This window comes from Schistocerca gregaria, chromosome 5, assembly GCF_023897955.1.
Source record: "Schistocerca gregaria isolate iqSchGreg1 chromosome 5, iqSchGreg1.2, whole genome shotgun sequence".
NCBI lineage: Eukaryota > Metazoa > Arthropoda > Insecta > Orthoptera > Acrididae > Schistocerca > Schistocerca gregaria.
Window position 1 is genome coordinate 578,668,024 of NC_064924.1, and position 27,297 is coordinate 578,695,320.

Here is a 27,297-nt window from a genome sequence, read left to right on the forward strand (position 1 = left end):
TTGGGAGCATTATGGGCGGCAGCCGTCCACCACATCCTAATTCTGACGACCTTTTGCGCCAGTTCCACAGAATTTAATACAATATTCTTGAGGAGGACATCTAACAACATCTAACCGGCCGTGAGTCGTGCTTCGGTAGCTCAGTTGGTAGAGCACTTGCCCGCGAAAGGCAAAGGTCCCGAGTTCGAGTCTCGGTCGGGCACACAGTTTTAATCTGCCAGGAAGTTTCATATCAGCGCACACTCCGCTGCAGAGTGAAAATCTCATTCTGGAAACATCCCCCAGGCTGTGGCTAAGCCATGTCTCCACAGTATCCTTTCTTTCAGGAGTGCTAGTTCTGCATGTTTCGTAGAAGAGCTTCTGTAAAGTTTGGAAGGTAGGAGACGGATACTGGCAGAAGTAAAGCTGTGAGTACCGGGCGTGAGTCGTGCTTCGGTAGCTCAGTTGGTAGAGCACTTGCCCGCGAAAGGCAAAGGTCCCGAGTTCGAGTCTCGGTCGGGCACACAGTTTTAATCTGCCAGGAAGTTTCATATCAGCGCACACTCCGCTGCAGAGTGAAAATCTCATTCTGGAAACATCCCCCAGGCTGTGGCTAAGCCATGTCTCCACAGTATCCTTTCTTTCTGGAGTGCTAGTTCTGCATGTTTCGTAGAACAGCTTCTGTAAAGTTTGGAAGGTAGGAGACGGATACTGGCAGAAGTAAAGCTGTGAGTACCGGGCGTGAGTTGTGCTTCGGTAGCTCAGTTGGTAGAGCACTTGCCCGCGAAAGGCAAAGGTCCCGAGTTCCAGTCTCGGTCAGGCACACAGTTTTAATCTGCCAGGAAGTTTCATATCAGCGCACACTCCGCTGCAGAGTGAAAATCTCATTCTGGGAACATCTAACAACTTTGTGAGTCAATGAAAAGCCTAATAACTTCTTATGTGTGGGCCAGAGGTGGGGCAAAGCGTTATTAGCTTGATCAGTTTGTGAAGCATTTTCTCTTGAACAAATCATCCAATTTTATCTGGAATTGTATTCATTTGTTAGTCTGCACATGAACATCACATCTACCGATTTCCGTCCTATTCGGATAATTAAGTCATTTCATAACAGCATTTATAGGACGCCACAGCATGCTACCACGTCACCGTATTATGAATACCTCTTGACGTCGCATGCGGAATGAAAATACAAGGGTTGTCCAGAAAGTAATTTCCGATCGGTCACGGAATGGAAACCACAGTGAAAACCAAAAACGCTTTATTTGCAACAGTTAGGTATAACTTCCACCTACTTCTCTACATAGTCACCGCTGCAACTTCGACTTTTGTCGCAGTGTTGTATCAACTTACCAATATCCTCGTCATAGAAAGCAACCGCCTGTGATTTTGGCCAGTTATATGCACTGGTCTGCGGCTCGTTGTCTGTGGAAAAAATTTGTCTTCATAGCCAGCGGTTCTTGTGAGGAGAGCTGAGACTTAGGGGGAGCCAATTAAGGACTAGATTGTGGGTGATCAAACACTTCTCATCAGAAACGCTGCAGGAGCGTCTTCATTGCCCCTGGAGTGTGCGGCGGAGAATCGGCATGAAGAAGGAACTGCTCGACACTGTTCACTCAAAACTGAAAAGAGCAACGCCACACGATCGACGGGCATATTACAGACACTACCCAACACATCTGTGCAAAGCTTTACCGGATTTTCCCAGTGATTTCCATTTCGCGACCAATCGTAAGTTACTTTCTGGACAACCCTTGTATTCTAAGCTGGCAAAAACAGTTAACTGAACTAATTAGGTTCTGCAAAAGCAAAGCACTACCAATAAATACAATTTCTTTCTATAAAATTTGATTTCAGATGGGGTGAGGTAAGTAGTCATCTGCTGCTATGGGTCTGTCTAGAGTGCTATGATACGTTAAGGAGCAATATAACGGAATACGTAATAGAATGGGGCTTCCTAATTACGATTTAGGTGGAGATTAGATTTTGAATTTGGGTTGTAATCTTAATGAGTCAAGAAAGTATTGGTTAAATTATTATTTCAAAACCATAACCAGTGACTACATATCTGCGGGAATATGCTCAATTGCACTGCTAGGAGCTATAAGCCGGATGCCAAAACACTATTCTATTTTCTGACAGTTTCTTCACGAATGAATCAACAGACAGGTATGAAAAACTCTCTTCAGTTGGGCATAGATCGTGTTAAGTTTCTGTGTCTTTATTATGTTAAATGTTCATCTTCAGGTAATTTATGCGTCTTGTTTTCTCGGGTGTACAGATTCATACATTACGGCATAGCTTAATTGTTCACGTCTCAAACTTGAGTGCTCACGGCAGCAGTTCAGTTATTAAAACACCCATTCCCATTTCCCCCCCCCCCCCCTCCACACACACACACAAGACTTTATGCACTCCGAATTGCAGCTTGCATTTGAAAAAATGGCTGTAACTTCGAAGAACGACTGATCACACAGTACCTTGTTTTAAGGAAAGTAGTCTTACGATTCATTCCTCCTTTGTATGAATGGTTAGCAAATAAGAGTGTAACCCCACCTGTCCCGTAATTCAATGGACATTATCAGTCACAAATTTTAATGGAGGGCAATCTGGTTACTTAGTTTAGTAAGGAGAGAAGGGAGAACTCGTACTGCAAGATGACGCCTCGAGCTACTTACTTTTCGGTTGTATTTGTGATCCGCGACAGTAAATCTGAGTGAGTGTTGGATCGATCCGCACGAATTCAGCAGTGCATCGGAAATTGTAGCGCAACAGAATACATGAGAAGGAAAGAATGGCCCACGCAAGTAAGTTACAGGTGGCGTTTCTTACATAAATAAGTAATAATGTAACACGGGGACAGGTACTCTAAGTACTGTTGTGATATTTATGGTCTTTATTAACGTCAGCTTTAATCTACATCGACATCTATATCCATACGGAAAATCACACGTAAGAACCCAGTTAACAATATTTTTATATTATTCCAATCTCGAACGGGGTGCGGAAGAAACGAACACCTATATAGTTCGGTCGAGCTCTCATTTCCCTTATTTTATTATCGTAATCGTTTCTCCGTATGTAGGTCGCCATCAACATTTTCGCATTCGAAGGAGAAAGTTGGTGATTTAAATTTCGCGAGAAGTTTCTGCAGCGACGAAAAACGCCTTGGTCTTAATGATGTCCACGCCAAACAGTCTGTCCCCTATTTCTTGATAAAACAAAACGTGCTACTCTTCTTTGAACTTTCTCGACGTACTCCGTTAATCCTTTCTGGTAAGGATCCCTGACCGCGCAGTAGTACTCCAAAATAGGACGGAGAAGCGTAGTGGAAGCAGCCTGTTTAGTAGATCTGTCACATTTCTCAAGTGTTCTGCGAAAAAAAGGGCAGTCCTTGGTTTTCCCTCCCCACAACGTTTTCTATGTGTTTTTTCGGTTTACGTTGTTTGTAATTGCAATCCCTAGGTATTTAGTTGAATTTACAGCCTTCAGATTTGACTAATTTGTCGTGTAATCCAAGTTTAACAGATTTCTTTCAGCACTCATGCGGATGACAACACACGATTCATTGTTTATGGTCCATTTCCAGTTTTCGCACCTTACAGACATATTTTCTTCATCATTGTGCAATTTTTTGTGACCTTCTGGTAACTTCACTACAGATTAAACTGCAGCATTATCTGCAAACAGTGTAAGGCGGCTGCTGAGATTGTCTCGTAAGTCGTTTAAATAGGTAAGGAAAAACAGAGGGCCTGTAACACTACCTTGGGAAGCGACAGAAATCAGTTCTGTTTCACTCGATGACTTGTCTCTAACAGGAAATCACATATTCAGTCACATAACGCAGACGATATTCCATGAGCAAGCAATTACACTACAAGCCGCTTATGTGGTATAGTGTCAAAAGCCTTCCGGAAATCCCGAAATATGGAATACATTTGAAATCCCTTGTCAACAGCACTCAATAATTCGTGTGTGTAAGGAGCCAGTTGTGTATCACAAGAACGATACTTTGCAATCCGTGTTAACCTTGTGTGAACAGATCGTTGTTTTCGAAGTAATTCATGATGTTCGAACAAAATATATGCTCCAAAATCCTATTGCACATCGACATTAATGATATGGAAATGTAATTTAGTGGATTAATCCTACTGCCTTTCTTGAATATTGATGTGACCTGTGCACGTTTCTTACTCCTTGTGAGGAAAAAAATAAAAATAAAATGATGAAAGTTAACAAGTTAGAAACAAGAAATGGAGAGGGAATTATTAACAAGTTAAAAACAAGAAATGGAGAGGGAATTACTGATAACATACACTGATATTATCTAGCTGAAAGTGAATTAGCTTGATAAGCTTCTAGGAAAGGATGAGTCCAAAGAGGGAAACGGTTTGTCAAGTCACTCCTAAGAGACGTATTAAGCGTTGGACACGTAATGACTGATTCATTTGGGAGTGTGAAGTAAGGGTAGTTTCCATGTGCAAAATCTGCTGCGCTCGGAAATGAGTCAGGCCACTTTCACAAATCCTAGCACCAGTGCGCGTTATCTGTTCAGTTTTATGACTATGTTCGGAAGGCGTTAACCACCTTTCCATCACGAGACACCAAGTTGCTAACAGTTCTTACCCGGGTTAACGGAACAGATCGACAAAAGCTGCAGGTGCAGCAGCTTGCTGACGGCCACCACACATCAGAGCACGGGATGGTGCTTCTGAAGATACAAGTCAGTTACTGCTGCCACCGCCTCAGCTCAGCCATCCCACTTACGCGATGACTCTCGCTTGAACTGTCGCACCACCAAGCCTCCTAATATCTCGCTTGATCTCTCAGCTCCAGTGCTTCCTGTTGAAAATTTTACACCCAATATGACAGCTCCCTTAAATATCACCAATCGGCTTTTTAGAAGCAGCGTTCAACCATTCAACTAACAATTTTAAGTCACCCAATGATTTCCGCAGGTTTGCATGAGAAGAAATTAGTTGCATCGCCTGTTTTCCTCCATTGGCTGACGCCATTCTGCTCCCACAAAACACGGAGAGAAGTTTTGGCTAAAGCTTCCACACGATGTTGACACTTTGACACCTCAGAATGCTATCTTCTACTCAGAAACTCCCCTTAGTTTATTTCCAGAAAGGTTGTCGCAACATGGAGAAAAATTTCGGTTAAATTGGCCACATATCGTTCCTAAGTGAACACTTGTTAAAGTAATATTTTGTAGGGACGCAATATACTGGTCTTCCCTGAGCTTAAGAGGAAAATCTTCGCCTGTGGCCAGACACTGTTCTTGTCGAACAGGACTGGAACGGAACGTGCCAGCTAGGCACCTTCTCTGGAGAACAGTGTCGGCCACAGAGGCTACTTCCTGCGACGTGCAGGACAATGGCCATTTGGGAGATCTTCGCCAACTCTGTAACGGATGTTAGTACGCAAACGATTGTTGAGAGAGGGCAGGTTACTCTCTCACTTTATTTTGCATAAGAATTTTCTTACAACATTACGCAATTTGTGCGAGACCCCAGAAAGTTAAAACCCTGAGTGAGCATTGATGAAGCTGGAAGCATGAGGTATTTTTATTGTTCTCAGTTAGTAGAAATAACATGTTTGGAAGTTGAAAGCAAGTGGTGCGAGCCATCCCTCAGTAAATTTTGACGGACAGGCCCTTGGTCGCATAGGGGCCGACAGAGCACCCCCCCCCCCCCTCCCCTAAAACCCTAATAAAAATTTACAAGTTTTCGTGTTCGCCGAAACTTCAAAGGGGCCTGTGAACCACTTCCATAGGCGGCCTTTGTCGTAAAGGAAACGCTGGCGTCTGGAAAAGTTTAGAGATAGAATCTTTATGAAACCTTATAGCTAGGACTAACTTGCTCGAAGGTACAGGAGATAAAGATGTGTAAGATTGTTTCTGTTCACTTGTGGTTGTGGGAAGCGACGCGACTTCAGAGAAAAACACATTCTCCCAAAGCGAAAACTTAAAAAAAATTAAGTAATTGGCTTTTTCTTTTATTCCAGAGACGCAGGTCTCTTTAATTCTTGCACTGTTTGGTCGTGAGTTTGTGCTGGCTTATAGGAGGGGAAATTTAGTGCATCTAAAGCTCTGTGGCTGGCTCAGGACGGAATGGAAGGCGTTGTAGTTCATGTACTGCTCGGAAAAGCGGGAATTTTTTGTTTATCTGGGGAGATGTGAGGCACTCTGGCCTTGACTTCGGCCTGGAAGCAACTTCCGGTCGATGCTCTGGCATGTGTGGTTGGTACTTGGGACCTGTCCTAAGACGGACTTAACGTCCGAGTAATTAGACGGGTAGGCCTGTGCTGCAGTTCTCACTGTACCAACACTGTGACTTCAAACGTCTCGGACTACTCGTTTGCCGAGGGCACACTTATTCGTTTTGGTTTTCCAGTCTCGACTTTTGGCATCCTTGTGCACACTGCCGCTAAGTGAGCCGAAGTGGTCCTTGGTGCGACCAGCGAATGGGTGTGTCACACAGAGAAGTCTGCCATGATTTCAAGGCTCTGGTAGAGAGTAAATTGCGATCCGTCTGCCTAATCGCTAGATCGTGAGATTTTTCATTACTTTCGTGCCCGTGGTCGTTTCACAGGTACCGCCTTACTCCTCGCCACCGCCACACACGTTCTGCCAGGAGCAAGTTACATCGCTGCACGAAGTAGACAGGGTAAAGTACTGCTGCTCCGGCCTTGTCTAGGCGTACAGATCCCCAATCGCCATTCACTCTCAGCTGCACCCTGTAGATTTGAACAGCCAAAGTCTGCTCAGCGTCCGATTAACACCAATAGCGTTATCCACATTATTAGAGCCAGTGTATTTGACTATCCTTTGCCACCAAGGACTCTTTTCCATTGTGGTCTTAAACTTCCTGTTAGTTGTTTACGTTATCGAACATAATTTGCTTAAATGTAACACATTCTGTTGTCTTTGTTTATGGGAAAATAACTGTTGTCAGTAAACCAAATTTTGCTTACTTTCCAATCAAATCATCACTTTTATATAGTCACGCCAAATGTTAACTTTCATTATGTACGACCCTGCCAGGATAACTTTCATTGTAGCGTCCACTGGCAAAAAGGTCAACTTTCATTTTTAACCTAACAAGTTGTATCTTTGAAACTTCCTGGCAGATTAAAATTGTGTGCCGGACTGAGACTCGAATTCGGGACCTTTGCCTTCCGTGGGCAAGTGCTCTACCAACTGAGCTACCCAAGCACGACTCACACCCAGTCCTCACAGCTCCACTTCTGCCAGTATCTCGTCTCCTACCTTTCAAACATTACAGAAGCTCTCCTGCGAACCTTGCAGAACTAGCACTCCTGAAAGAAAGGATATTGCCGTCCCGAGTTCGAGTCTCGGTCCGGCATACAGTTTTAATCTGCCATTAAATTTCATATCAGCATACTCTCGGCAGCAGAGTGAAAATCTCATTCTAAAGTTGTATCTTTCATTGTGTATGACCCTGCCAGGATAGCTTTCATTGTTCCTTCCTGAACTTGATTCGAACTTTGTCGCCGGTGCTGACTGACCGCTCAACTTGTCTATGATAAAGCTCATTCAAATATTCTTCAGAAATGTGCAGTATCTATGCTGAAGCTCATTTAAATACTCTTCACAAATTTGCAGTACACTTAATTAAGTGAAACATACTGCTAGATACATAAACACGAGACTAAAGAAGATGTGTATTATCGCCTCAAACTTTGCAAAGATTCGCATGCTCCTGATATCAGGGCGTCGGTCTCGAATAATAAAATCGTCCCATTACAACTCAGATGTCCATCAATAGATGCAAACAAAATATGGAATGTGTCAGCTGTGCACCAGGCTGACACATTGTGCACCGAGTCGTTGATTACTCCAACAAACGGGTAGCTTAAGAGAATATTGACAGATTAAGAGCTGCGTATGAACGCATGGTATCACGGCGATGCTTACTGATAAACTTCTCTCGAGCTTCCAGCCGTGTCAAGTGGTTTAAATTGACGATCTTTTGGCTGAGGCTTTAGTGTCAGAGATGGTTTCCGCTTGATGCACCAAGGTCCTCAAAATGAAACGTTTCTGCAACAGATGTTGATAGCTGTTAGCAGGGAGATGTCGATCCGTGAGGGTGGATTTCCGGTAAATGCTGTGGCTAGGACTCCAATTTGCATTTCGGCGGACGATAACGTTTAGGAAAGGCAAGACCCCCATGGGTCTATTCCTCCATCGTAATTCACGACCATAATCTTGTTATGGATTGTTGATGTGGTCCAGCAATTCTCCAAGATTTTCAAGTCCACGAGACCAGACGACAAACCTGTCGCCGACGTAACGATAAAAGGAAGTAGGCTTTACTGGAGGTGTATCCAGAGTGATTTCGTCAAAGCGCTCTATTAACACGTTGGCTATAACAGGAACTAGGGGGCTCCCCATCGCGACGCCATGCGTCCGATTAAGATATTCGCCACCCATACAAAAAATTTGATGATTGCAAAGAGTTCTTAAACAAAGCCACAACGGTTTGGACAAATAACTGGGAGACTGATGAAGCAGGTCGTATTTTTCATGTGGTACTCACAGTGATAAATGTGTGGACTGTGGAGGCTGGGCAGACGTTTCGCAAGCATTTAAGTCGGCGAACTGTGGTGGGTCCAAGCGATGTGACCGAGCGGTTCTAGGCGCTACAATCTGGAACCGGTCGCAGGTTTCAATCCTGCCTCGGGCATGGATGTGTGTGATGTCCTTAGGTTAGTAAGGTTTAAGTAGTTCTACGTTCTAGGGGACTGATGTCCTCAGCAGTTCAGTCCCATAGTGCTTAGAGTCTATTGCACCATTTTTGAACTTGTTCTGGCTAGCCAGAAACATGTGCAAAAATCAAGAAGCAATCGTAGGAAAATAGCAAAACTTACACAGAATTTCGAAATAGGGAAAGAAGCTACACAGGTGCCGAAAGGCTCATCTAATTACCAAAGGAAACTAGCGGTCACTATCACAATTTATCTTTTACCGTTAATAGATGAACTAAAGTTTGTAATCGTGAACAATAGCTTGGGTCGATGTAAGAAAGCATAATGTGAAACTGTGTCATGAATACGGCCAGTGACTGCAAAAGGTGATATTGAATTGAAGAAAGAACTCTGGGAAAGCAAGTGCGAACACCGATACATTTACCAAAGTGCATGACGGGTGCAACTAGCTCGATGCCAATGATGCGATTCTTCAATAAAACCCTGGAGTAAATTAACCAACTTCGTGTCATCCATGGTTCCGTCATTGCATCATCGCCTTACGCTTACCAAGTACACACGGAATGAGTGACAAAATGGCTGCGGTAGCGGCTGGAATTTCTGAGCCCAGACTGACATCTGAACTCTGTTGTATGTTGGAGCCACCCTTTCTCTACTAATCTACAACTATCTGGCTACTCTTTAATGTCCCCGCAGCAAGTGTTATTTGTCTTTACCGCACGAAGCATAGTTGGTTCCACTAGCATAGGAATCCACCCGGCCAACTGCAGCAGGCTTAGCGAGCTCCAACCAAAACTAATTTTATAACCAAGTTTATCAAATTACTACTCTCAAAGATTTTGTTATGGTTATCAGATAATGGTGTGGCATGGGAAGGCAGGCAGAAAATCTCACCCACTACAAGACAGATTTCTAACCCTGGCCTACCAAATCCTTTGCACTTAGACACATGTGGGAAAAAGTGCCTTCTGCTGAAATATTTCCTGTGAGTTAATCAGAGCCGTTCTTTCTCGGTTTTAGTCATACATTCATTCATGGCAGAACTGTGGACAATGTCTGGGGACGCAACCTGAGATTCTCATGCTTCATCCGGCTTTCAGTTCTTTACCTTGCCATTATTGCCATAAAGGATTCGTTCCAGTGTCTAACTGAATGCTGTTTTACAGAACGGAGGTGCCTTACTATGCCAGCTTTGGGGAGGCGGGAAACTGTAACTTGCCCATTCTTTACCTTCTCGTTGCATCTTCCAGCATTAACAAGTTTATGACTCTATGGTTCTCTGGTCCATTTCAATTAACTTCTTTGTTGCAAGCCAACTTAAGGCTCCTAAGGCTTTATAAACTGACTGACTCCCTCACTATAACAAAGGGAAAGGAGAAGAAGACGTAACTAGCTGTGCAATCATTGCCAGTAGTGAATATTGTCTGCAGTTTCCAAGCAATGTTAAATAATCGACTATTCTCACTACTGGGATGTGTATATTACATTATAAAGTATGTTGGTTAACAGTTTGTGCATAATCTGCCAAGTACTAGTATGAGACAACACAGCAGGCGGTGTAAAAAAGACAATGTAAAAATAAAATACGAAAAGATTGTAGAAACTTGGCCTAAGGCTAAATTTGAAATAAAGAAAAATAGGAAGTGGTAATGAAGACTGACGTGGTGATAGATGGAGACATCAATGACGAAAAAGATAAATTATATACATATCTTTGGATCCACGACAACAAGAAGCAGTGCTGAGTGGAGTACGACTTGTAGAAGCCGCTACAATTGAAAAAGCAAATTGTTAAACGAAAAGAAACGGCTACTACTGACGAACATCAAAGTGGCTGAAGCTTCTATAGTTTTTTAAAGGTGTGGTTCGTGGGCAATGAAAAAAGTGAAATAGACTTTTTTGTAATGAGGGTTTGGGGAAGGATCCTGAAGAAAAGAAGTGAAAAATATAACAGTCGTGGGAAAGAATAAAACCGTATTTGGATACCAAAATACTCCAAATGACATGAAGGAGTTTTGTGAATATCAAGACAGTAGAAGACTCATTAGAAAAATCTGGAAAGCTTAGAAGAACAGTAAGTGAAAGACATAGAACGTTTGGTCTTGGTTTTTAAATATAAAGTGTACAGCCATACAAACACCTTTAGTTCATTACAGTCACTATAACTTTTATACATATACCTTAAGCTAAAATAAACAGGATCTACTCTTGCTAATACACCAGATCATGTTACCATAACAATAGAAAAAAACTTAACAGTTCATCTGAAGGTTTGTTGTTAATTTAAATATAAAGGTCATAGTCATACAGACAGCTGCCTCTCACTGCAGATACAATAACTCTATATATCATTGATTCCTGGGTTAGTAATTTAAATATAAAGGTCCTAGTCAAACAGACAGCTGCATCGCACTGCAGATAGAATAACTCTGTATCATTGATTCCTGGGTATTCATGTTAATGCCAATAATTATTAAAAATTTATATAAACTGCCTGTATTATACGTAATATACAAATAGAAATAAGATATCAGATCACCTGATGTTTGTTATTGTAGTAATATATTTATTTATTTCATTTTGTGATCTTATGTTATCGCCAGTCTGATTAAAATAAGTATGTGCCCCTATATCGACATTAATACGTGTAAAGAAGAACAAATTACATCTCTGTGCAGAGTAGGCCTATGTCATGTCTTTCGGTCTTTGTTACAAGCAACAGTTGTAAAACGCTGCTGGATGCTGGAAAAGTCTCGCTGTCAGTGTGTAAATTAATATAGTTTGGGTGGAAGTGTGTGTAGTGGTATAACAACTGAACATCAAAATGGAGACAATAAGATGAACACTAACCGAAAAAAGCCGCCTATGCTGTCTCAGTAAGTAAAAAACTACATTTACGTCCATATCGACAGATAAGATATAGTCAAGGCTATACATTAAAGTGTGTTCCATCTTTTTGTCATAGACCCAGCACCAGCACTATGCTATCAATAGTGATGTAACCTCCTCACACCATCTGAAGATGAACCTGAAAACGTTCGAAAACCGATTCATGGAATAAAAAGTGACTGGCTGCAGTTTTGTATAACTTATTTACAATGTTGCAACACCTTGGAGAAACACTACTCGTCAATGTCCCTGCAACAAGTGTATTCTCGTTTTACTCTCTAAGACACAGGTGGCGTTGCCAGCGTGGGAATCTCAACAGCCAATTGCAACAGACGTTCTGAGTTATCATAGGCAGTGATTTATTCATGTAGGACAAAGCACCTCCTATCGGAATAATCATTGTAAACAAATCGGAATCCTTGTAATTCGGATTTAAGTGAACATTCCTTTCGGTGCGGTCTTGGACAATGGCCAGTCACACAATCACAAATTCTGTATGCTACACCCGGTTTTCAGATTTTTATGTCGCCAGAATGATTCCTTCTAGCATCTCATACATGGCAGTTTTATGACATGCTGGTGCCTTCCTATACCGCCTGTGTGGAGATAGGACAGTGTGACTTTCCTGTCTTTACTTGCTCAGGAGGATACTTTCAGTACCAGTCAAGTTATGACACTCTGGTCCTTGTAAGTAAAATTTCGTGTCATGAGCCAGCAAAAGAAAGTGCTCAAGGCTGTGGAAAATAACGTGTCTCTTTCACGGTAATCAAAGTAAGGGTGAAGAGAAGTAATTACCATGGTATCATTAGCAGCAGTGAATATCGCCTGTAGTTTTGATGCACCGTTAAATATTCGACTATCCTAACTACTGAGACTTACATATTACAAAGGATAACAGGTTGCAAGACAGTTCGGGCATAACCTGCCTCATGATAATGTGGACCACAAAAACAAAAGAAACTATACAACATGAAAAAGCAAATGCGTACAAATCGAAAAATTTGCACTGTCAGAATTAGAACGCTCAACAAATCTCTATCTGTCATCTTGGTTCCAGGAAATATGGTAAGCTTACACCACATTCTTAATTTTCCTGTTTAGATTGAAGACCATTTTGAAGAAAAAAGGGCCTCGTCGTTCACTGAAAAATAACCAACACTGATAGACACATCTGAAAACGATAAATATGACCACAAAGTTATTTGTGATTCAAAATGGAACACAATGGCAAAACAAAATTCCTTAATGAACTTTACCTCTTTAATATTCACTAAACATTGTTCGTAAATTACTATTGTGCTTCTTACAATCACATACCTCGTACCCTGCTCTTAACGTTACAAACTGCTTGCAACAATTGTCAGTCTTTCTTGAAAAAAAAGTAGCATGAAATTTAGGTGGATTGACCTTTGTGCTGTGTTCTGTGCTGGTTTGGTCTTAAATTTTCAAACGATTTTCATAAGAATAACATATTCTCCTTAGCAAATGAGTAAGAGTACTAGAACTCATATTAATTTGCATTGTAGTTGTAGTTCCTGATGCCACAGCATAGAAACAACAAAACAGCACAATGATAGCAAATCTGATATAAACTTCACCCAAAAATATTAAAATTAAGCCAACAACAGCAAGAAATAAGCTATAATCCATGGCTGCTGACAAAAAAAAGACAATAAAAGAAAAAAGATAATGTCTTTCACAAATAACCACAGGTAGGAGTTATACAAAAGAAAACAATCTTTTGGGAAAGTTAGCTTCGTTATATTAGCACTAAAGTAAATCCTGATTTACTATCACTCCTATTTTTTACCAACCACTCAGTAAAGCAATTCTGCTATCGGTCATGTGCCAACTTAGCAATTACTCATTCTATCTACCATGGCTCTTATAATTCTAGTTATATACACAGCACAATAATAACAACATTAGTATGGACCTCACTTTGAGAAAACGACTGCAACCCCACCGTGCCAGCAAACACAATAGTCTCAATACACCACAGCATACAAATGTTCCTTTTGTGTGGAATACTGCTGATGATTCGTAGCACTCAATACACAGCCTGTCCTCCTCACTACACCTTAATGTGCAATATTCAAACGACGAAAATACCACTTTCGGCCACTAAAGCACACTATTAATGCTCCTTTTGCAATCTGGAAACTCCTTGCACCAGCACTGGAGAAGTGTTCGTCTCGTTGTTGTCCGCTGACTGATAGACGCTATTCACACGTCACAGTGCCTGCAGTCAACAGTGCCCACATCAGACACATACACGGGCAGCCAGCCCTCTTGCGACAAGCCACTGTGTCATGCTGCCAAACCTCAGCGTTGCAGCGGGCGATACAAACGTGCCACTAGACCTAGTGCAAATATACACTCCTGGAAATGGAAAAAAGAAGACATTGACACCGGTGCGTCAGACTCACCATACTTGCTCCGGACACTGCGACAGAGCTGTACGAGCAATGATCACACGCACGGCACAGCGGACACACCAGGAACCTCGGTGTTCGCCGTCGAATGGCACTAGCTGCGCAGACCGTGGGATCCTACGCAGTCCCGTAGGGGACCGCACCGCCACTTCCCAGCAAATTAGGGACACTGTTGCTCCTGGGGTATCGGCGAGGACCATTCGCAACCGTCTCCATGAAGCTGGGCTACGGTCCCGCACACCGTTAGGTCGTCTTCCGCTCACACCCCAACATCGTGCAGCCCGCCACCAGTGGTGTCGCGACAGGCGTGAATGGAGGGACGAATGGAGACGTGTCGTCTTCAGCGATGAGAGTCACTTCTGCCTTGGTGCCAATGATGGTCGTATGCGTGTTTGGCGCCGTGCAGGTGAGCGCCACAATCAGGACTGCATACGACCGAGGCACGCAGGGCCAACACCCGGCATCATGGTGTGGGGAGCGATCTCCTACACTGGCCGTACACCTCTGGTGATCGTCGAGGGGACACTGACTAGTGCACGGTACATCCAAACCGTCATCGAACCCATCGTTCTACCATTCCTAGACCGGCAAGGGAACTTGCTGTTCCAACAGGACAATGCACGTCCGCATGTATCCCGTGCCACCCAACGTGCTCTAGAAGGTGTAAGTCAACTACCCTGGCCAGCAAGATCTCCGGATCTGTCCCCCATTGAGCATGTTTGGGACTGGATGAAGCGTCGTCTCACGCGGTCTGCACGTCCAGTACGAACGCTGGTCCAGCTGAGGCGCCAGGTGGAAATGGAATGGCAAGCCGTTCCACAGGACTACATCCAGAATATCTACGATCGTCTCCATGGGAGAATAGCAGCCTGCATTGCTGCGAAAGATTGATATACACTGTACTAGTGCCGACATTGTGCATGCTCTGTTGCCTGTGTCTATGTGCCTGTGGTTCTGTCAGTGTGATCATGTGATGTATCTGACCCAAGGAATGTGTCAATAAAGTTTCCCCTTCCTGGGACAATGAATTCACGGTGTTCTTTTTTCAATTTCCAGGAGTGTATAATTTTTTTAGTTTCTATGTTTTCTGTTGCGCCAATGATTTTTACTGAAAAACATCCAAATTTCGAAAATGGTTAAAGTTATTGAACTGATATTCAACACATAATGATTTAGTATTACTCCTGACATACTAGAAATTTTTCAGGTTATTTACTTTTTATAAAGTATTGCGCAACATTTATGACATCAGAGCTAGTTACAGTGCACTGGCTGGCACACTATGGAAAGACTGATGTTAATTTTAAATGGCGTGAGTCGGCTGCTTCCCTACACCACCCTCTACTTAATTTTATTTAAGGAAAAAAAATTAATGTCAAACGGGAAGCAAGAGTACAGTTTAGCTCCCTATGAAAAATTAAAATTTCGATGCAAACATATAGAAATATTAAAAGAAAACTGATTACCTACTTCAATTATTTAAATAGCTGGCATGTTCACTGCCTCTTAAGCAACATTATCGCTCAAAATTTAAGCAAAATCAATGAAACACTTTGGCATACATTTTGTCTTAGACAGACAAACACATAAAATTTGAGCAATTTTCGAAATCTTAAATCCATTAAATACATTTATAAATACACAAACTCAAAGAAAATAACACAGTTAGTCATGATCCATAAACAGATATTTATAGCTTAGTATTCTTTTCTAAATCTGAAAGAAAATTTCTCAAATCAAGACAAGTTCATTTTTACACACGTGGTTGTAACCGCTGTGGCTGGCGTTCTACACTTCCATTCACAAGGGTGGAAGGGGCAGTTGCTATGGTGTGCGTACTTCACGTTCACTCTAAATTACATGGGGAAAGGGGAGGGGTCACCGTGAGTTGTATCCAAGTCACTCCACACTTTCATGCAGCTTCCAGGCTGCCATTATCTGGTTTGTCCTGTAGAACAAACAAAAAGAGTGCCTCAGACTCTGTTCACTTAATATCTAAGGGTGGGTCACAATGAAATGGGGATACATATACATTTTTTGTCTTTCAATATGATTCTGGAACAAAATTAACAGAACTTTTTCAATTTTACACTCTTGGTTACTGAACTGTCATAAAATCGATAAACAGTTGGCGCAAAACCCGGTTAGTCACTTACTAGAGAAAATGTATGCTCAAGGCATACAATCATAAATCCTCCTTAATTTCAATTTATTATTTCTGGGCTGGAACACTGAACCAATGCTCGGTACATTCCTGACAAATCTGCATTCTATTTACTTAGGTGACTCATCTATGATTACCTTATTCTTAGTAATTGTATGAGTATATTTGATTATTAGTTGGCTTCTGAGCTTCTTTGTACATGTGAGTAACTTGTGGTAATAGTACAGTTCTGAGTGTTCAAAATACACTACGTTTATTTGACTACTAAATCCACTTATTGGTCCTCTGCAGCTGTGTCAGTTCCACATCTGCAATTAAATTCTTACTTCATCAAAGTGTATTTATGCTGAGCTATAAACAATGTTTCACATCTGCCATTATGTTACTCAATTATGTTGCTAGTGAATGTACTTATTTAACACTCACTCTATTAACATTTAGAGCATAGGATAGCACATTTGTTTCACATCTCTAGTGTATTGCAGCTAATCAGTTTGCTCACGTGGCAATCCATTTCCACGCGATCAGACGCTGAAACCATAGGTAGTCTCTCTCGACCTACCACTATAGTGCATTATGTAATTATGGACGAGCGTAACGCTAAATTCCTTAAACTTATAGGACACCATGAGCTGCTCTGTCTCATCTAACATAAGGGTACCTAGGGTCGCATTCACGCCTCCAACTCATAACCTCAATACGTGTATGTGTGTCCGTCATTTCTCAAGCACAAACACTGTTCAATTCTATTACACTGCAATTCCTTGCTACACAAGGTGAGTTCATTCTTACAACTTATCTGCATATTCTTCATATCACTAAGCAATCTCTTGTATTGTTAATTAGTTAGCTCTACAGTATAAAATAGGTTTCGTTGCCACTACAGATACTGCTTGTATACGAATTTGTATATCTCTTTAAATTACTTTTAGTGGACCATTTCCAATAAATCAACACTTTGTACTTTCAATATTACCAAGGTTCTATACATACCTGTTACTAAAATACATTTTTATCTTAATTACATCATCCTTCTGTGTTGTTTATGTCACTGTTGGGTTTGTCACATTAGGTATTTTCTTCACTAATCGGTGGATAGAATGGTTACAGAACTCATGGCTTGATATACATTACTGAAAATTTTTGTATTGCCAAGAAAGAGTCGAAACTGGTTGACAGGAAAGATGAAGATTGACTGGGACCTGAAAGGAAAGATGATCTCACACAGCTGGGACTGCACAGCTGCCACACTGTGTAGAGGTTACAGAACAACCTCCTCCCTACAGAAATCACAAGTTTCAGAAAATTTTCGTATTGGAAAGAAGGGGTCGAAATTTTTGTAGATAGGAAAGATGAAGAATGAGTGAGACCTGAAAAGGAAATAAGATATCACACAGCTGGGACTGCACAGCTGCCACACTGTGTGGAGGTTACAGAACATCCTCTTCCCTACAGAATTCATTCACTACCTATGAACTTCTTTAGGTCGATCACGTTCCTAAGACCTAATATCTTTTTAGTCTTAGAGTTCTCCAGCCCATATGCATTGACATGTGGTTTTCCTATTATCCTGAAAGGTCCTTGGTATTTACTAACATTAACACCTTCGTCCCAATTTCTCCCATTTTTCAGAACTCCTATAGGCAGCTCCCAAGTCTCTTCATTAGTTGTTACATGTTCATCAATAAAAGGTACCGTAATTACTCCGGTTATCGGCAAGACATATTTTAACTGGCTTCTTTCAAAGTCAACAACACTCTGATATTTTGACAAGAAATCTATGCCAATTAAAACCTCAATACTGAGATTATTTACATTTAAGCATGGATGATCAATTAAATTACCATTAATATCAAAGGGCAACAAAGTTTCTTGCTTTACCGTTTTTGACACCTTGCCAGAAGCACCAAATATTCTTAGTCCTGATACCCTCACTACTATAAGCTTGTCTTTACCAGGTACTGCATCAAAGAAGGACTGAGATATCACACTCACCTCACTTTACCTTCTAAGAGACAACATACATTGAAACCCAACATTTTCACTATTATTAGAGGGTGGCTTATTCTAGTTTGTACAGGTGGTTCCTCAAACTCATCCAATAGTTCCTTTTGGATTTGTCTCCAACTAAAATGATCGACATCTGTCTTCATTACATTTAGGTCAAAGTGTGTAAAGGTTTCCTGAATTACATTTTCCGCTGCCTTGTCCAGTTGGTCTATTAATTTCACATCGAAACGTCACACGACTTCATTACATTTAGTTTGCTGAACATGACCCAAATTACTGCAGTCTGAGCGATTCTGTGTCTCCAGACCGGGCGTAACACTAGTTACAGCTAAACCACTTTCACTATTATCGTCGGGTTCCTTCTCAAGTGACGACTGGTCACAGCTACTGGGTTCATCAACCCCCAACAGGCTATCCTCTACATTCTCACTTACCATCTGTCCTAAATCTATTAGTATTGTATCAACATACTGCACAGGCACTTTAGATAAGAGCACATCATCCTCATCGTAAATATAGGCATGAATTTCTTCTGCTTCTTCACCTGACAAGCTCTTCCCTACCGTTACACTGCTGCGTCTTCTCTTTCTCTTCCCAACTTAGAAAGCGTCTCTAACACGGTATCTATCTATCAAATACTGTGAGTAATCTAATATTTCTGCTGTATCCTTAGATGCTACCGACCCCTCATCCACATGTTCCATCTAAGTATTCTGATCTGTCTTACCAATCACTGTCATTACTGGCTTAGGAAAAGTAACCGCCTGGTGAGTGCCAGCGCCCTCATAGACGGGAACTAGTTTTCCTGCCTCGGCCTACTACTGTTTCCTTTATTTCCATTATAGTTAACTGGCACAGCATTGGTTTCCGCACTGTTGGTTACCTGCATAATATTGTTTGGAACAAAATTACTATCAGTTTGATGCAATTGTTGGTTCTGATAATTATTTCTCCAATTCCTACCTCTCTTAGGATGGCGAACACCTACTGTTCTATTGTTTACATTGCCATTCTGCTCGTTCTTAAAGTTACTACTAGTGTTATTACCATTTCTCTTATTACGTGCTTGCTCCTCATTGGCAGCAACAAGTTCTACACGTTCCAAATATTCAATGAAACTATCCAGATTGTCTCTAGGAGCAGATATAATTCTAGTTTGCCTATACCATGGCAATTTTCTTCAAGACCTAGTATTATCATTTCAGGTTTTAGCTTTACGACCAAATGTGATAAACGTGAGATCCATGACCTAGCAAACTCTTTAACAGATTCCTTGCCTGCATTGAAGCGTTTTCCACTCCAAAATTCTCTCAACACTTCATTTTGCTTACTACTAGACCAATACTCATTAATGAAAGCTGTTTTAAATTGTGCTAATGTTTTACACATAACATCAGCTGACCAACGCATGGCGTCACCTGCTAAATTGCTTCTAATAAATGAGATTTTCTCTCGTCTCTCGTACAGACCAAGTTGGTGGAATCACATCTTCAAAATCGTTCCAGAAATCTAGCAGGTGGATATTTTTATCTGAATCGAACCGCAAGAACTGCCGACACGTGATAAAAGCGGCGTTTGCAGCTACAACTTGTTGCGTACTACCATTAACAGAAGTTACTGAAGCTACTTTACTCTCAATGTTAGCAATGTTAGTACTAATACTTTTTACTCTTATTTCAACATTATCTACTCCTTGCACAATATGAGTGGTATCTGCTTTGATTGCATCCACTTCTGCTTGACGTATGTTTACTTTTATATTAACATCTTTAAACCTATCTGAGCACAGTTCAGTTTCTACATCGATCTTTTCTGTTAACTTGTGCTCCAGCATCGCATCTTCCATTTGGAAGTCTTTGCAAACCTCAGCAATTTCGGATTTTACTGTTTTATTCATTTCAGAAAATTGTTGAGCAACCTTTTACTTCATATCGTCATGATTTTTATCAATTTTATAATTCAAACTGTACAGATCCTCTTTCAACTTATTGCAGCCAGTCTTGAAGAAAATTTCTTAATCAGTTTTATTGGATTCTAATTTACTGTCCATTACCTCAAACCGTTTCTTAAAATTTGTTTGGCTGGCCACAATCGTGTTATTCACCTCAATTATATCAGACCTTAACTCAGCTGTCATTCTAGCATTATTGGTAGCTATTGCCTGTAATATAACATTTAAATCAATAGCCCCAGTATCTTTGGGTTGCTCATTAGCTGGCTTTTTATCACACTCAGGTGACGAAAAAGTAGCTCCAATACCAGAATAATCAAAACCAAATGAAACTTCTGATTGATTAGTCATATCTAACTTTTCCTGTTTAAACTCTACCACCTCTGATAACTGTTTCGTTTTTATCTCATCAGATAAACTACCATCCAATAAATTAACAATTTCTGATTTCTACTCTACTACAGGGGTCTCTATTATTGAATCATTGCCCCTTTTCATGCTACTGTCAGGATACAATGCTTCATATTTCCCTTTAACATTACTATTTTCAAGTATATTTATACTTGAACCGTTGTCTGGATTTACAGTTCCCTCAACAGACATAGGTCCAGATTTAAGTTTAACTTGTGTTTCTCTTTTTCGGCTCCATCTTTTAGTGGAGGTTAGTAAAAATTTTAACAGCTTCTCACTTAACTTAGTTCCTTCTGCATGAAGTATGTCATTGCCGGCATGGCGTACCAGGATTACTGATGCAACGCGACGCGTTGAACAACAGACGGTACTTCGAAGCCTGGTGTGTGTTTGCAGGCCTGCAACTGCAAGCGCGGCTCCGGTTGCTGCGGCGGACGACTGCGATGAGGCGAAACTGGATTCTCGCGATGCCGGCAGCGCCATTAGACTCAGTGTCAGCCCCATCAATCCAGATGCGTTGTTGATCCAGTTGCATCGTCCACATACACATGTAACACTAACAATGTTCTATTACTCAGTTGCGTTTCACATTTCACTCCCAAATCAGAATATTTAAAAATCACTTTCACTTTTACTCAGTTTCTTTTCCTGGCCGATGCACCATCTGTGGGGCGGTGGGTGGAAATAGTTGTTATTATAAAATTGTAATGTAGAAAAGATACATTTCTCGGCTGATGCACCATATGTGGGGCGGTGGGTGAAAATATTTGTTTTTAAATAATGAATGTTTTGTAGAAAATATGCAATTCATTGCCAATTATCAAAATACGTGAGACGGTGGGTGGAATTATTGTTATTAAAATGTTCCTATGTTTTGTTTAATGCTGTTGTTTGCCGTTCTTAACACTGGCTTTCTAATTACAATATTGGCAACCAGATAGTGATTAGCAAAACGTGAAGCCTGTAACTAGAATTCCTAGTGCCCACTTCATCTGAGAAATACACCTATAACAACAGCTTATAGTAATTAGGAGACTGTCTGGGATTCATAATCAAAAAACTATTCACTCTAAAATGTGCATTATATTCTGAAAGTCACAGACCAAAAAGAATCCACACAATCCAACTACCAGACCAGTTCAGAGTCTAATGCGTTGATGCAACTATAACTGTTCAAATTAAAGGTTTAAGTGAATGCTCGCCATAATTCGATGATAATGTTCATCAAACGCCACGCTAAGTAATGGTAGAATGTCAGTCCCGCGGCGGCACATGAAAATACGACATACACAAACTGAAGGTAGATCGTTAAAGACATCCCAGAATTAACACTTCTCTCGAAAATGATTTTATGGTTAAGCGTATCCCAAGTAACTAATTACGGCATCCGAGGGTGTTTATAGCAATGATACCGACACGACGCTACTAACGGCACAGATGGTGCGCTAATCAGTGTCTGGAGAGAACTGAGACCTTTCTTTTTCGCGTAGCGGTCTTATATATAAAGCCACGCTGCGGATGGCTAAGGGAACGCCTGATTAAATCCGCTCTCCCGACTAGCCGCTGGGCTAGTAATGCACCACTTTAAGTTATCGAATAAACTATTGCTTCCTTTGCTGATGGCCAATGAAGCTCTCAATTTAAATGCGCACTCAGCACACAGGTAAGTAATCAGAATAAAAGTCTGACGTGGCTCAGTCTAATATTTGTAGCGAGAGAATTAATTTAATTACACTACATGCAGTAGACAAGCTCTGAACTTGCCCTTTGGAGATAGGCTATCGCTATAGTTTTATAGTTATTCAGTTAAAAACTTCTCACATCTTTATGATTGTAGCGGATCTCTCTTCTACTTAAATTTAAACATCCTATCATTATTTATTCGCCTACTTAATCTACCTTGCTTCTCTAATTTTTAAGACGAAAACCATGATTTTAAACTAAAATTTTAATTTGTGGGTTCTAGATTACTGTTTCTACTAAATTATTATGCAAAAGGAATCTAAACATAAATTTTTAAGTTTCTATCTCTTTTCTGTTGCGCCAATGATTTTTACAGAAAACATCCAAGTTTCGAAAATGGTTAAAGTTATTCACAACAACAAACAACAACATGTCGAGCAAATTGGCACACACTGAGCTACAGACATAAATTCCTTTTCCGCATGTTCTTATGTCAATAAATGACAAGCACCTTAATGGTAAAAATTGGGAAATATGTAGTGGAATTTGGGATGTTACTGTGCGTCGACATTGGCCAAGGGGACAGTTCGACAATAGAGCACAACATGAGAGTGTTGCAGGTAGTATAGCGGCTTGAGAGAAGGCGAGGCATGCGGCCTCAAGCGACAGTCTGCGTGAAACTGATGGCAATGACAGGGCCCACGAAATAGATTTATTTCGTACCAGTTAAGCTGGCCGGTTTTATGTATCGTTACTAGTTGGCATAGGGAAAGGAACGGAAAGAAGGGGTTGTACTACTGCACATGCATGTTTCATAATTTGGTTTTTGTGTACGAGACGTAGTTTTAAGAAACGAGTACCTAGATGCAGAATACCAAATAGAACTACACAGTTATGTGGCAGTTATTACAAACGAATACAGTACAGCTGTACAAACCGAAACTATGATAGAAAATCATGACCAGAAGCTGCAGTGGCGGTTTATAAGTACTGTTCGCATTGACTGCCACGATGTGTGTGGCAAAGTTTAACTCTTCGCAGGAAGGATTGGTGAACACGATCCAACATATCTGTATCTCTTTGCGTAATATCACAGGCTTATTGTAATGTGCGTTGAAGGGTGTTGACATCAACAAACCCTCCTTCATAAATCACAGATTTCAGGAGGCTCCTCAAAAAGAAATCCAGTGGATTCAGGTCTGGAGATCTTGCTGGCCATGCTAGAGGCCTCCACAACCGATCCGTTTCGAAGGGAAGGCACTGTCTAGGTGGCGTCGTACTGTGTCTCTGAAGAGAGTAGGAGCACTATTATGAATGTACCACAGGTTCATACGAGAGGCCAAACTAACGTCTTCCTACAATTCCGGTAATGTAGCATCCAGGAAATGCAGATATCGCTCCCTTGTAAGCTTTGTGGTAGCACATGTAGCCTTGTGAGATGGCAATGAATAATACCACACGAGATACTAACACCGCATCGTTGTTAGTAGCCTCGTATCACTGTGCTGTGGGGGTTTCTTCCGCCCACTAGTGCCAGTTATGCGAATTCACTATACCCTCATTCGTGAAATAGGATTCGTCGGTGAACGCTATTGTTCGTGAAAAATGCTGGACATGGGTCTCACGCCGTAGGACAAAGCTGCGGAGGTCCAGCCTCCTCTGGTAATTTTGCAGCATTAATACCTGTACCTTGTGCATGTGAAAGGGATGGTAATGGTTTCTATGCAGTACTCACATAACAGTAGATTGTGACATTCCGACCGAACCGCAGTGGCGAGAGACCTGGTGCTTATTGTGCGGTCCTCCACAACAGTTTGTAAGACTTTTTCTTCGTTATCCGCACTGTACGTCGACGGTCGGCCACGACCACTAAATCCTGGAGGTGCTACATATGAGCCACACTCCCTCAAGCGCCTGTCCACAGAGTACAACGTTTTTGCGGATGGAAGGCGTCGACTAGGAAACCTTTCTTGATACAGTGGCCCTGCAACGCGGGCTCTTCCATCTGCAAGCCCGTAGGTGTGGTGGACGTCGGCGTATTCCGCGTTTGTGAAACTTGCCACGGTAACGCTGGGGCGCGGCCGTTAGCAGCTGTCGACACGGCGAGTATCGGGCAGAGTGGTCAGAGCAGACGTGTTGTAAACACGTCATGCACGCCGCGGTTCTACTACCGCCCATAACATGGGACTGTACACGCCGTTACCGCCGGCAACGTGTATTTCATAAGTTCTGATACAATTTCACATACATTACGGTAGGGGTTTGTTCTTTCTCGTATCTTTCAAACGCTGGCAGATACACATCAGCTCTTAGGAGAATGTGTTGTATCTATGGGTGAATGACATGTCGTGATCGTGAGACGCGTCGGTATTTCGTTCAATGGTTGACAGGTGTTTTTGTTTTACGTACACAGTACACCGAGGAGAACGAAATTAACGATACCGCGTCACGTGTTTCGCATAGCAGCATGCGGTACTCGATATATTTTTCCTTATTTATCACTCACCCTATAGATGGGCGCTCTTGCGATAACCCATCGTATGTGCTCGCCCTGACCACAGTTCCTTCAAGATGGCGGCGAGAAAGGGACGTGAGCTGTGCCTTGGCACGATTCGACGTCTCCTGGCGATCTGGCGAATACGACACCATAGTAAATTCCCGGAGAATTGTGAAATAGAATTCCTGATCCCTCGCCGTCACGCCGCAACCTCCCTTTCGTAACATATCACAGCTCTGCGGAGAGCAGGCTTTGCACACAGCACCCAACATTACAGGGCAGACTGATATGCATCACAGCGTCGACGACAAGTTGCCCGCCGCTCGGGGTAGCCATGCAGTCAGAGGCGCCATGCCACGGTTCGCCTGGCTCCCCCGTCGGAGGTTCGAGTCCTCCCTCGGGCACGGATGTGTGTGTTGTCCTTAGCGTAAGTTACTTTAAGTTAGATTAAGTAGTGGGTAAGCCTAGAGCCCGATGACCTCAGCAGGTTTGGTGCCACAAATTTCAAAACCAACTGCCCACATGATCTCGATGAGTTGCCGGGAATCTAGTGAAGTAAAGTGGATCGTGTTCAGTTTCCATGGCTCACGGCCCTGTCCCACCCTTTAGCGGCAGAGATTGATGGCGCAGATATATGCGTCATGGTCAGAGAAAGCAGTGGGCCAGACTTCGGCAACCTGCACCCCAGCTACAATATTGCGGGAGATGTAAACACGATCGAGTCGGGTGGAAGAATGGCTAAAGAAATGTATAAACCCTAGATGTTTGCCATTACCATGCGGCCAAGAATCGACTAGGCTGAAGTGCTGGAGAATTGTCTCAAGAGCCGCTCACGGAAGTGACGTGGTAGTTGGTCTTTGCGTGGCTAGGTGGTGTTGAAATCGCCTCCGATGACCAATGCATCCTGCCGACCAAGGAATAGAGGCGTGACTGTCTCTGAGAAAAAGGTGGAATGATCACGGCGGCGACACGAACGAGATGGTGCATTGACATTGACGATCCTGATGCCACTAAACGTGAGAGCCATACGTCATAAGGGAGATAACTAACTGCATCAGCGAGGGTACCGTCTTCTAAGAGGATCGCCACCGCACTGCCAGTAGTGGACGCATGAGAGACATGTGCTGTAAAACCATTGGGAGCAGAGAAAGTTGCAATATGCACCTCATGAAGATGACTACGTCAACCTCCATGGCATACAGCATGTCATGGAGGAAAGGCAGTTGGTGGCATATCGAATAGTGTTGACATTGACCATGGCTCTGCGATAAGTCCGGAAAGCTGCCATCGCCAGGAGGACAGTACATTCAAACAAGGGGGAAGCACAGGGAACTCCCGGTTAGGCCCTCATGGAAGGATGGGAGCCGATCTCACCAAGGGGGGTCGATCGTTCTGTACACCTCCAAAATGTCGATCGTCAGAGTCGACGTCGTCTGCCCAGGTGACATACGTGTCACCTGGCCGGTTGAGTGGAACATTATCAGAGGTGGGCCCACAGGTAGCATCAGACATAGGGAGGCAACCGCATAAGACGGAGGCGGGGGAAGGCCAGTGTCCAAGGGTGGCCGCTGACTTGAGATGGGGGTTCGTCAGGTGGCTGGGCGTCAGAGGACAGCGCACCATCAGTTGCTGTGTCGTCATCCTGTGCAGACATTTGATGGACGCACTCATCAGAATGAGTATGGTGTGATCTTTTCCGTTTCCTCGGCGACCGGTACTCCCTAACGTACTGTTCCGTGTCGGATGGCGGGCGGCTATGGTCCAACATGTGGCCAGATGACAGAAAGGCAGGGGAGGGTACAGACCCATTACCAACAACCATGGGGTCGGGACAGACCGCTTGTGCCTGCTGTCGGTCGTCGTTCATTTGTATTGCCTCCGGGAGGGGTTTAGGAGAGACAGATGAAACGTCCATCGCATCGTCAAGAAGAGCCGACACGAGTACCGACTTATGCAGGTGGGGCGTGGCAGGCAGCACGGCCGCAGACGCCTAAAGCCGTCGGCACACGGACCGTGCATCCGAACGTTGAGCGTTGAGCGTGCCCAGTTTCTGACGTCATAGCGTGGAATAGCACGCTCGGGAGTCTTTCCGAACGTGCAGAGCAATATCGGACATGTCAGATATTCTGAGCGTGCGTCTGAGCGTCGGCCAATGAGATGGCACAACGCCACCTACGTCACACGCACGCCGTCTCCCTTCAGTACAGAGTTGTGAGGCGCCACATCGGCATTCATTTCATGCCTATATGTATATATGCCGTTTCTGAGCACCAGCAAATTGTGAATCACTGGAAAACACATTGTTAGTTGTGTGATTCGTTCCAATAAAATAATGAGGAACATCATATTCATGGCAAAATAATTATTGTAACGATCGTCTTACGAGAGTAGGCTATTTGAAGGCAGCGACACACTGAAGATCCACCCAAAACGCATTGTTCTTCGTACAGTTTGTTATAATTAAATTTCAGCCGCCGGCACGGTAGCTCAGCGTGTTCGGGCAAAGGGATATCTGCCTTCTGTAATAAAGAAAACTGAGTTAATA